This window comes from Neomonachus schauinslandi, chromosome 9 (assembly GCF_002201575.2).
Source record: "Neomonachus schauinslandi chromosome 9, ASM220157v2, whole genome shotgun sequence".
NCBI lineage: Eukaryota > Metazoa > Chordata > Mammalia > Carnivora > Phocidae > Neomonachus > Neomonachus schauinslandi.
This window is the reverse complement of record NC_058411.1, coordinates 105,642,172-105,654,478: the sequence shown is the minus strand read 5'-3', so window position 1 is coordinate 105,654,478 and position 12,307 is coordinate 105,642,172. Positions and strand designations below refer to the sequence as shown.

The 12,307-nt window shown below is 39.9% G+C and overlaps 1 protein-coding gene across 7 annotated transcripts in view; it reads right to left on the bottom strand.

Moving 5' to 3' along the window:
• IQCH (IQ motif containing H) overlaps positions 1 to 12,307 on the bottom strand; it is a 205,248-nt gene that overhangs the window by 39,746 nt on the left and 153,195 nt on the right. The gene's annotated exons all lie outside the window — the stretch shown is intronic.

The window sequence follows — 12,307 nt, the reverse complement described above, 5'->3', positions numbered from 1 at the left end:
ATATTAAGACAGTTGTGGAAAGTTATCGAAAAAGGTTAAAAAGCCAGACATAAATGAGTAGGTACTCTAGTCTGGGCTAGGGAGGTGGCATGATAGGGGAAGACCCACTCCAACCAAGAAGTGAGGCCGTTCCATTTATTGATTTATAAGGGCTTGGAACAATAGGCAACACAATGAATCTTACGTTTAAGAAAGCAAAATATATGTTTAAAGGAATATACATATTGCTAAAACAGTTCTATTTATGCAAAAGATTCATGTAAGTTTATAAAGGTTTTCAGGGATTTTAAAGGATTTTAAGTGCTGTGTTAGACTGTACTGGTAACAGATGTTCAACGGCGTGCTTAAGTTTTTGTTTTACTGAAAAAGCAATGGATTACTTGATATTTTCTTTTTTAAAAATCATACCAAAGCCACCCTATTTTAAGTATAGCTCTAATTCATTATTTCTAAGAAACATAAATGGTTTAAAATAGCGTAAGGGCTTCTAAAGATAAGTATCTCTATAGTGGAGCTAGAAGATTTTGTTTGCTAAATATTCCCCTTAGAATCCCAGTCTTTTGTGTCACTTCTTGTTCTTTTTCTATGAAGACAGATGGTGTCAGTAATTGCCTATATTTTTAATTAAGTTAAAAAGCTACATAGTTAAGGTTTTGGCAAAAAGTAGGAAATTTTGTGCTATGAGCAAAGAAAGCAAAGGGAAGCAGAAATTGGTAGCATAAGACACTATTCCTCATCCAAATACACATTTTGATATCCATATGTGTTTGAATGTTAGAATGCATTTCATGAATCTCATGGTAAGAACAAAGGCATTTACCCTGAAAGATGAAGCCCGTAATAGAAATCTAGATGGCAGTTCTCTTACATTTTGACTGGCTGGATTGGAATGACTCTACCTGTTGTCCATATCACGTCTAACTTGGGCCCAATACTTAGTGGTCATGCTAAACTCTTCTGACACTCAGGTTTCTCGTTGGGATTTCTCACCTAGCAGGCTAATCATTGTGAAATTATTATGGGAGGAAAAGCAGTAGCTACTTGTAGAAAGTGGTTTGGAAAACTGACTTAACCATTCTTGTGGTGTCTGTTTTCAAATGTTCCTATCCCACGAATCCACCTTCTGGCTTAATGGCAATATGGTGTTCCCAGCTGTGGTGCTGTGTATGGGCTTGCTCATTTAAACTCTTAAAGCTTAAAAATGGCTACCACAACACTGATTTTATTCCATTTCGCTTAGTCATTAACATTTAATGATTACCTTATGTGCAGAACACAAGGATGGAATATATTTTAAAAAATAGGAGATGTGTTTTCTGGCTTTAGCTGTTCAACTCAATTCAACAAGCATATTGAGGATATACAAGAGAAACATACATTTTCTTTGGTGAAGGTGGTTGAGGAGGGGGAGAGACTTACAAAGAAAGTCACCATCAGTTCAGTGCAGAACCACAGTGAGCATCTGCTGTGAGAGAAAGAGCACAAGCTCGTCAGCCAGCTTCGTCATGGTTTGAATCCCAGATTTGCCACTTTGTAGCCCTATGACCTTGAACATATCACTCTAGCCTCAGTTTCCTCATCTGTAAATTTGGGATGATAATCATACCCGGTTGTCAGGGTGTGAGGATTGGGAATACTACATGTAAAATACATAACAGAGTGTCTTGCATGTGACAGAAATTCATCAATATTATCATTAATAATTACTCTGGCCATCAATACTATACCTGTGCTCCGAAAGGCTAGAGAATGAAGTGACAGTTGAAGAGAGATTAGTTAAGGTGGGTTTCCATGAGGAGTTGGATTTTTTTTTTTTAAAGATTTTATTTATTTATTTGACAGAGAGAGAGACAGCTAGAGAGGGAACACAAGCAGGGGGAGTGGGAGAGGGAGAAGCAGGCTTCCCGCCGACCAGGGAGCCCGATGCGGGGCTCGATCCCAGGACCCTGGGATCATGACCTGAGCCGAAGGCAGGCGCTTAACGACTGAGCCACCCAGGGGTCCCGAGGAGTTGGATTTTGAAACATTTTGAAAGAAGGAAAGTTGTATACGGACAGAAAAGAAAGGAAAGGCAAGTTGTAGGAATGAAGGGGGCATGTGGGAGGCAGGATGAGAATGCATTTATAGAACATGGATGCCACCAAGCTGGTCAGCTTGCTTGCTTGGAGAGTACTTTGGACATGATCAATGAGAAAAGCAATTAGTGCCACATGGTGGGAGGGGGAAGATTCAGGATTCAGTTTTAAGAAACAGGTTAAGGCCTAGAGCAAATTACCTTGTACTTCGTCAACCCAACATTATCGTACTGGTAAAATTAAGTTAAAATGAACGTTAAGGACAACTTCGAAAGGGAAAATTGACCACATGAAAAGTCTTGACCTCAAGTGACAGCTGGAAGCTAGGAAAGGGCCACTCAGCTTTAGTTTTGTGATGGGTGGACAAGCTGTTAAACACATGTACGTGGAGAACCTTCTGGTCTTTCTTAGCATTGGCAGGAAGGCTTTTCCTTTGCTCCTACCTGCTGCCCTCCTGAGTCCTGCAGAGATGTGGTACCTCCTAAGAAGTGCAGGATGCAGTGTGAGTGCCCGGATTTGCCCTGCCCTGCCAGTGTTTCTGGTGATTAAAGTTAGTTAAAGACCTCAAAGTCTGGAGAGAAGTGTCTGGGCTTCATTTGAAAGGAAGCGAGGATCTCCATGGTGAGAGTGGACATCCGAAGTCCTGGATGGGATGACTAGATTTAAACAGAGGAACTGGGTCTATTATATGTAGACCAACCAAAGTTCTACCCAAGAGCCAATGTTTAGGCTTGGGTTCAATCTTTCTAAAGGTTAAGGTTTACAGTATAAGAGGGTTAACCCAACATTTAAGGACAGTCATATATGGTAATATTACATATAACAAAATTGGCCGCTAGTTTACCTGCACTATCAGTGTTAAGAAACGGAACTATAATTTTTACTGTAAAATTTACTGTCATCATTGCCTTTGTGCTTATTGTAGAAGCCATCATCATTATTATTACTTGTATATTACAGGTCTCTTTCATTGACATGAAGATGTAGACCTTTTAAAGGGACAGGTCTTTTACTTAAATGCTTCAAAACCCTTTGGGATCTATTTTCCCTTCACTAGGTATTAACTTGTGATTAACAATGTGCCTATTATAGCATTAAAAAACTCTGAATAATAGGCACTGCTGTTTATAGCAAAGGCCTATTAAATTTTAATTTAGATATAGACTGTTAACCTTCTTATATATAAATAAAATACCTTCCCTAAAGAGAAAAGTAAATCTCATTGAGGTCCCTTGGTGAATACCTTGTATATCTTGAAAACAGACATAGGGAGATCTTGCAAACGAGAGTACTAGAGGGGGACTCAGAGAGAAGTATTCATTCACTCATTTAATAAATATTTATTGTGGAGCTATTATATGCTAGACATGGTGCTAGGTGCTGGGTATACAGCAATGAATAAGAAGGAATTATGATATTTCTGTAGACTTTGGTTTTTCTACTCTCTGAAATAAATATATTCATTTTTGATGCTTATATATCACTTTGAGGTGATGATAATGCTCACTGACTTTTAAAAATAATGCTAATTCCATTCAGATTCCACTCACAAGTTGAGAACCTGCTGAGGGCTCGGGTGACAGCTTTACATGTGATTATGCCGTTTGATTTAATAAGAACAGCACCTTATATCAGCTCAGCCTCTCAGAACATCCTGTGGGAAGGAGGGCAGGAATTCACCATTTGTCACGGGAAAAACAAGGCTCCGAGAGGTCCAGTGAGTTGTCTAAAGTATCACAACTGGCTATAACGGACAGATTGGGGCCAAAACCTATCACCTGTCATGATGAAAATACTTTCAGCTATCTCTTTTTTTCTCTTCTAGGCTGATATATTTGTATTAGACACTCTTAGGGACAGTTTTCAGAATGCGTGGGATATTCTCTGATAGACGTCAGGGTCTCCGTTTTTGTCTTTCCTCACAATTTGCATTGACAACAAGTCCCACTTCCTTCTGTGGCTACCTTTTATATCTGGAAAGGGCCATGACTAGTTTGCCTGAGGCCGTTTTTCATCTCAACTCTTTTCTTAAGCATTGGATTTCCCTTTTCTTTTTCTTTTTTAAAGATTTATTTATTTTAGGTGGGTGGAAGGGGCAGAGGGAGAGGGAGAGAGAGTCTCAAACTCTGTGCTGAGCATAGAGCCCAACACAGGACTCGATCCTATGACCCTGAGACTGTGACCCCAGCCAAAATTAAGAGCTCTTAACCCACTGAGCCACCCAGGTGCCCTTCCTTTCCCCTTTTTTAAAAAAGTAATAACTATCAATGATCACAATACGGATGAAAGTTCACAATTATTTAAAAGCCAACAAGTTTTTAATCTGGAAATTTCAATAGAAACCATCTTTGCCAATCTATCTGTTTAGCGACTTTCTACAAAGAAAAGGAATTGGAGAGTGATATATAAATGCATACTTATAAGAGGCAAGTCAGATATAATGTTTGTAAAATTTAGATCTTCACTTTTACCCCATATGTGTTTGTGCTTTTCTATCCCCAACCTTCACAGTATCTTTCCCACTTGGAATGCACTCTTTCTTATCTTTCTTCAAATCCTAATTATCTTTCAGCTCAAATCCCACCTATTCTGTACAAACCTTTCTTGATTGCTCCAAACAGAAGGCAGTTAAACTGACATTACCTTTTTGCTGTCTCTTTTATTGTTCTATGTTGTTGTCACTTACGTTTTTACTTGTAATTCATTTTTCAAGTCTGTCTCTCCCACTAGATTGTGACCTCCCTCAGGGCAGGCCTCCACTTCTTTTGCATCTTTGCAGCCTTTGTAGCACCTACTAAAATGGCTTGTACATAATGGATGCTCAATAAATACTAGCTCTTTATTTTAGAATTTCCCAGAATTGAATTAGTAAGCTCAACAGATCTGGATATTCTAGAAGCTCCAAGAGTCCATCAATCAACTGGCTATCACGTGACTATCATTGTGTTAGATATCAGGAAGAGGTAAAAAATGCAAGGTCCAGTGTATTTTCTACAGGATTTACAAATTTCACGAAGGCAATATTTATGCCTAGGAACCAGTAAGGGTAAAAAACAATTGTGTGTGTGTGTGTATCAGATGAAACTGGGTGATGGATGTGAAATTAGCTTCCTCGTGACAGGGAAAAGGTCTTGTTTATATCTCTGTTACTTCAGATGCTAGCATAGGGCCAGAGTAAGCCCTTGGAAATTATTTGTTTAATGAACATGTCAGTCTGTCTTCAATCTGAAGCCTTTGGTAGGTGTTTCATGCCCCTCCTGGAACCCAGCGGATACTGCCCATCAAAGACCCTGGCTCCAGGACCCATTGCTGCTCTTTGTTTAAGGGTTGGATCCCTCCATGGTAATATGGCACAGAGCCCCTCCTCTCATCCTCATGTGGGAAGACCCAGATCTCCAATGTGGCTACCTTGTAGCTCTTTGTATTCTGCATGGAGTCTTGGAAAGCCTAGAATTTCCCCATTCCTAGGGTCCTGGAATCTTGGACATAAATCCACTGGCAGGAGTGGTTTTATACTATGTTCTTACCACCTCCATTTCCCAGGGACTGGCCTTTTTCCTTTTTTTTTAGAAAAACTGAAGTATAGTTGGCATATGATACTGTATTAGTTTCAGGTGTACAAGATAGTGATTTGACTTTTATATACATTACTAAATGCTCACCATGATAAGCCTGGTTACCATCTGTCACTATACAAAGTTATTATAATGTTATTGACTGCATTCCCTATTCTGTACTTTACATCCCTGTGACTTATTTACTGGTCCTTTTTTCTTTTATTCCCAATGACCCTGTGTTCTGGCTAATGTTCTCAATATTTAAATGCTATTTTTCCAAAACTTTTCCTCCATTCTACTACCTTAGAACCTCACTCTCATCTCTTTAAGGCTGAACAGGATTTTCCACACTCTTATCTGGAGTTCATTCACAATTGTGGGCCTGTCCTTGGCGCACCAGTGTCAAAATCTCTCTCTTTTTTGGCTCCCAGTCCCCTTTGCTTTTACTATGGTAAGTTGTGGGGGCTCAGCCGGGACCAGAGAGCAAGAGTGTGAGATGGATGCGGTCACCTCAGTTTTCTGCCTCCCACGTCTATTGCAGGACATGTGTGTATGTAAGGTCATGTCTGTGAAAGTGCTTTGTAAGCTATTACATTCTATACAAATTTGTGATTATCATTATTCACATATTTTTTTCTGATTACAAATATAATAATGCTTACTTTTGAAAATGCAAATGCAGAAAGCCCAAAGAACAAAATAGAAGAAATCACTCTGTGTTAGTTTTCTATTGCTGCTGTAATAAGTTGCCATAAACTTAGTCGCTTAAAGTCAAAAGTCTCACTGAGCTAAAATCAAGGGTTCAGCAGGGCTTTATTCCTCCTGGAGGTCCTAGAGGAGCATCTGTTTTCTTGCCTTGTCTATCTTCCAGAGGCTCTCTGCATTCCCTGGCTCACTGTCACTTCCTCTGTTTTCAAAGCTAGCAGAACCTTTGTGATTACATGGGCCACCTGCATAATCCAGGCTGATCTTCCCCTCTCAAGATCCTTAAGTTAATCACATAGTTACGTTACCACATATGGTAACAGTCACAGGCTTCAGGGCTTAGGACACAGACATCTTTGGGGGCCATTACTCTGCCTACCACACCTCAATCCTCCAATCCAGAAATAATTGTAACTTCTTAGTGTATTTCTTTAGGTTCGTTTTGCTCTGCATGTATGTGTTTTTTTTTTTTCTCTTTATAAAATGGTTATTGTGTTGCATATATTGTTTTGTAATCTACGTTTTACCTTTATATTTTTTTAAGATTTATTTATTTGAGAAAAAGAGAGAGAGCATGAGCAGGAGGGGTAGAGGGAGAGAGAATCTCAAGTGACTCCGTACTGAGTGTGGAGCTTGAAACAGGCCCGATCTCACTCCTGAGATCACGATCTGAGCCGAAACCAGGAGTTGGATGCTCAGCCAACTGCGCCATCCAGGTCCTCCCGCTTTCAACTATTCTATAAACAGCTTCCTGTTAAATATTCTTCAAAAGCTTGAGTTTTACTGTTTTCATGACATTCGATTTTATTGCTCTATCATAATTTGCTAAACACATTCTCTATTATTGGAATTTAGGCTATTTGAAAATTTTTGCTGTCCTTAATAATGTTCTGATTAACATACGCATACATAGACCTTTGTGGTCAGTTCCTTGGATATTTCTAAAAAGCAGGTTCCTGGGGCGCCTGGGTGGCTCAGTCGTTAAGCGTCTGCCTTCGGCTCAGGTCCTGATCCCAGGGTCCTGGGATCCAGCCCTACATCAGGCTCCCTGCTCAGCGGGAAGCCTGCTTTTCCCTCTCCCACTCCCCCTGCTTGTGTTCCCTCTCTCGCTATATCTCTCTCTGTCAAATAAATAAATAAAAATTTAAAAAAAAAAGCAGATTCCTCTTCTTCTTATATTAATTTTGAGTACGAAAGTAAGTACCATGAAGATATTACTGAAATACATAATTTTTGAATGGGAAGTCTTCTAATAAGTCAAACAAGCTAACCTACTCATTTCATAGCTGAGAAAACTGAGGATAACAGCAAGTGGTAAGTTAAAGTAATACCGTAATTTAGAAAAAGAACTAGATTCAGCTATTTGAAACTTTAGCCTGACAAAGAGCATTACAGATAAAACACAAATGACAGGGTTCTGTGTCCAAGTACAGGAGGTGTACGGGTGGAGCACAGATGTGGCAGGTGAAGAAGACAGCAGGATTGGTGGGGAAGTTGGTACACTGAACAAACAAATAAATTGATTGAACAAAGAAGCAAATATATTGAGGACCAAGAGACTCAGGTTTCTCACTGTTGGAGAAGGTACTTATTTTTAAGTGTGGCAAAGGGGAAGTCTAGAAAGAATCCTGAAGCGCTGGATTGGCATTAGAGATACTGGCAGAAATGCATGGTTTTAAAATCTATACACTGATAGATACAGGAATAGTTATAGATGCATTCATTTGTGGGTGTGGGTGTGTATGGTACACATATAATACATATACTTCTGAGCTCTGTCCACTGAGAGTGACCAGAAGCAGTGACACTTCAGTTGCAATGACAGTACTAAGCCCAGATCTTAATACCATCTTCTACTATAAGAACCCAAGGCCCTTGGGTTGATCCTAGGTCCATGGCAGAGAAAATGTAAGATGAACCTGGAATATCTCTTTGTGATAGAAAGTAAGACAGTGCTCAAAGAATGATGGGGACATGTCCAAAGGACACAAGAGTCACCCTGAAGTTCTCCCAGTAGTCAAATCTGGAACACTGTGAGCATCAAAATGATGAAAACATCAAAATACAACTGAAGAAAGTAGAAACTCACACATCAAACTGGTATAAATACATATATGCATATATACATAAATGAAAGATGGAGAAGGAAAAAACTCTTGTTTGCAGTAGATTGCCAGTTAATAAATGTAGAAAACATGATAGAAATAGAGAGTTACCATTTATCACAGTGATGGCAGACCTAGGAGAAAACTGGCAATGGTTGCTAAGTTTCGTGGGTGGAAATTTGATGAGGAATAAAATATTGGTGTACTCCTGGAACACCTTTCTACAAAGTATTACTAATCACTGAAAAAGGAAAAAATAATGATTTTATGGTGGAGAAACATGGCTGGAAAAAGGAAGGAAAAGTCACAAATGACAATCTAGAAGAACGTATTTGTTTGTTTGTTTTAATTTTTTATTTACTTATTTGACAGAGAGACAGAGAAAGAACACAAGTAGGCAGAGTGGCAGGCAGAGAGAGAGGGAGAAGCAGGCTCTCCCCCGAGCAGGGAGCCGGACGTGGGGCTCGATCCCAGGACGCTGGGATCATGACCTGAGCTGAAGGCAGCGGCTTAACCGACTGAGCCACCCAGGCGCCCCTAGAAGAACGTATCTGTAACTTGTATAACAACCAAAGGATAAGAGTTGCTTATGTACAAAAAGTTCCACAAATCAACATTTGTATTATAGTCCAATTTAAGTGGGGTAAAAGATATGATAAGGCAATTAAGACAAAATATATAAAGAGGCAACAAACATGAGGAGATGTGCATCATCACGAAAAATCAAAGAAATACTGAGGAAAACAAGGTAACATTTTTTCCCCTATTGGACTGGCAAAAATGAGATGATAATATGCCAGTATCTCCATTGGTACCACAAAGCATGCTAACTAGGAAGGAAATTAAGGTGCTTTCTGAAGTGATGTTACTTGCAGAATGGCTAGAGTATGCCAGTGATTTTGCAAAAAAAAAATTTTTATTATATATATTACACTTATTATAAATAAAAATTTAATATGCTTATATATTTTTATTTATATTATTTATACTTTTATTATATATAATTATATATCATTATATATGTATTTTTATATTGTATTATTATATTTTATTATATATATATATATACATCCGTATACACACACACAGAGTTAATCTACTTTCCTTGCCAATGTAAAAACACCCTTTGGTGTACTCACTGAACACTTCCTCTAATGTTTTCTATTGAAAATTGTAACACAGATGACCATATATTCAAATATTAACAGGAAGGGACAAGGAGAGGTCATAATATGATAAAATCACAGATATATGGGTTAATATTTATCTCATCCATCAAATGATGCCTGAATTCATTCTCTAAAAGTCTTGGCACCACATCTAGTACTTGCTAGAATACCTCTGTTTTTCCTTCCTTCCCTCCCTCCTTCCTTCAACACATGTTTACTGAATACCTACTTTGGGCCAGGGCAGAAATAGTGCTGAGAATTGAGTGGGGAGCAAAAAGAGACATGGTACATCTCTTTGGGGGGCTTACAGTCTACAGAGGGAGGTAGCTGTAATCAGATAATCATATAAATAAGTTTAAAATTGTAACTTTAAAATTGTAAGCTAAAGTGGTGGGAAGGGGAGGTACTTGGTGATATAAGAACTCAAAACAGGGAGACTAAGCTTTGTCAGGGAGGTCAGGGAAGGCTTCCTTAAGAAAGCGTGGCTTGAGCTGGAATATGTTGGGTGGGAGGGGTGTTAACTAGGTGAAAAAGAAGAGGCAAGAGCATTTTAGGCAGAGGGGCAGCACATACAAAGGCCCTGTGGCAGGAGATAGTATGATGAGTAAGGGGGACTGAGAGAGGCCATTGTGGTTGGAAGAGAGAAAAAGAGGGGAGTTAGGTGAGAAAACGCTGACAGGGCACATGGGACCAGCCAAGGTAAGGGTGGAACCTTAATCCCTGAAGCCCAGAAGAGTAGTAAGCCCAGAGAGAGGACCAGTCCTGTGTTTGAAGATCCCTCTCCCTGCCATGCAATTTTCCCCATACCAAACTTGAATAAATAAAAACCACAAGTCAACAGTCCCCATAGTTCCATCCTCATACCACCCCAGGGATCACAGATTAAATCCTCCTTGCTCATGAAGCCTCCCCTGCTTCCCTGCCACCCAGCTCTTTCACCAGAGGGCATTGTTTCTGTCCTCCCTCTACCCCAGGTAGATTTCTGGATGCCCTTCAGTTTGTCCTTTCTCTCTCAATGTGTGGGTCTGAGAAAGGAATGCAGAACTGATCGAGGGCCCAGGAAGGCAAATGGAAAATGATTATTGAGCAAGCTGAAAGCCGCCCAAAACATAAACTCTCACTTTGAAACCATCATCTGACTGAAATGGAGAATCATAAAACTGAGAATAATGAATATGAAACAACTAAAGTACATTTGCAATGTTGGACGGCCAGAGGATATCAGGAGAGCGAGGGCAGAGGCCATTTCACCCTGTCGACAGAGGTCTGGTCACCCAGCACTTACAGAGGTAGAACTGAACATTTTAAAAACTGAGTCCTGTGAAGTCATTACTGAATCTAAGCATTATGATTTTGGGGGGGGGGGGGGGCGCGGTGAGAAGCAAAGCAAAAAAGACTAAAGTTTTCTGGACCATTTATATCAGAGCCACACAGGTGCATATGAAGAATCTTACAGATGAAATATTGAATAAATAAAAGCATGTTATACAATAAAAATATATAGTATGTTATGATCTATAAAAAGTTTTAAGACATGCAAAATGAAACTATCATCTATGGGTTTCTCCGCGCGTTATCAAAGCGTAAAGGTATGGAAGGGAATCAGAGCTGCAGCTGTAAGCCGGTGGCTGCCTCCGGAGGAGGAGGGGCCCCATTACGAGGATTGGCAAGGAGTGCGCAGGACTGGAGGTGGTATTGGCACCACTTTATTTCTTAAGCTGACTGGGGGCACGTGATGTTTATTACATTATTACTACGGCCTTTTTATATTGATGAAATATGTCCATCCCAATACATTTTTAAGAAGAAAAAATGGACAACCCAAGTTGCTGGTGAACTACTGATAAGAAAAGGAACGGAAACAAGGACTCTCTTAACGTCTTTCTAGTGACCGATGTTCTATTTAAGCTCAAGTTTTAGACAAGTTCAATCCCTGGATGGCATAAAATAGCCTCACGATAAGACATGGGCAGGACAGAGTGGGGGGTGGGGTGGGAGGGATGGGGTGACTGGGTGATAGACACTGGGGAGGGTATGTGCTCTGGTAAGCGCTGTGAATTGTGCAAGACTGTTGAATCTCAGATCTGTACCTCTGAAACAAATAATGCAATATATGTTAAAAAAAAAGAAGAAGAAGAAGAAGAAGAAGAAGAAGAAGAAGAAGAAGAAGAAGGTAGCAGGAGGGGAAGAATGAAGCGGGGGAAATCGGAGGGGTAGACGAACCATGAGAGACGATGGACTCTGAAAAAGAAACTGAGGGTTCTAGAGGGGAGGGGGGTGGGGGGATGGGTTAGCCTGGTGATGGGTATTAAAGAGGGCACGTTCTGCATGGAGCACTGGGTGTTATGCACAAACAATGAATCATGGAACACTTCATCTAAAACTAATGATGTAATGTATGGGGATTAACATAAGAATAAAAAAAAGAAAAAAAAGAAAAGACATGGGCAGGACACAGGCCCCATCAACGGAGCTATGCAGGAGGAGTTGCAGTCACTGAAACTCCAGCAGTACCCGAACAAGAAGATCCTGGGCACAGACCCCATAAATGCTGAATTTACAGAGGCAGCTCATCCGAGGAGCACTACATCTGAGCAACTGCCTGGTACTCCCTGTTGTACAGGTGCAGACACTATGGAGTCTTTATATATTTTAGTATTTCTTTTTTTTTTTAATACAGATTTTATTTATTTATT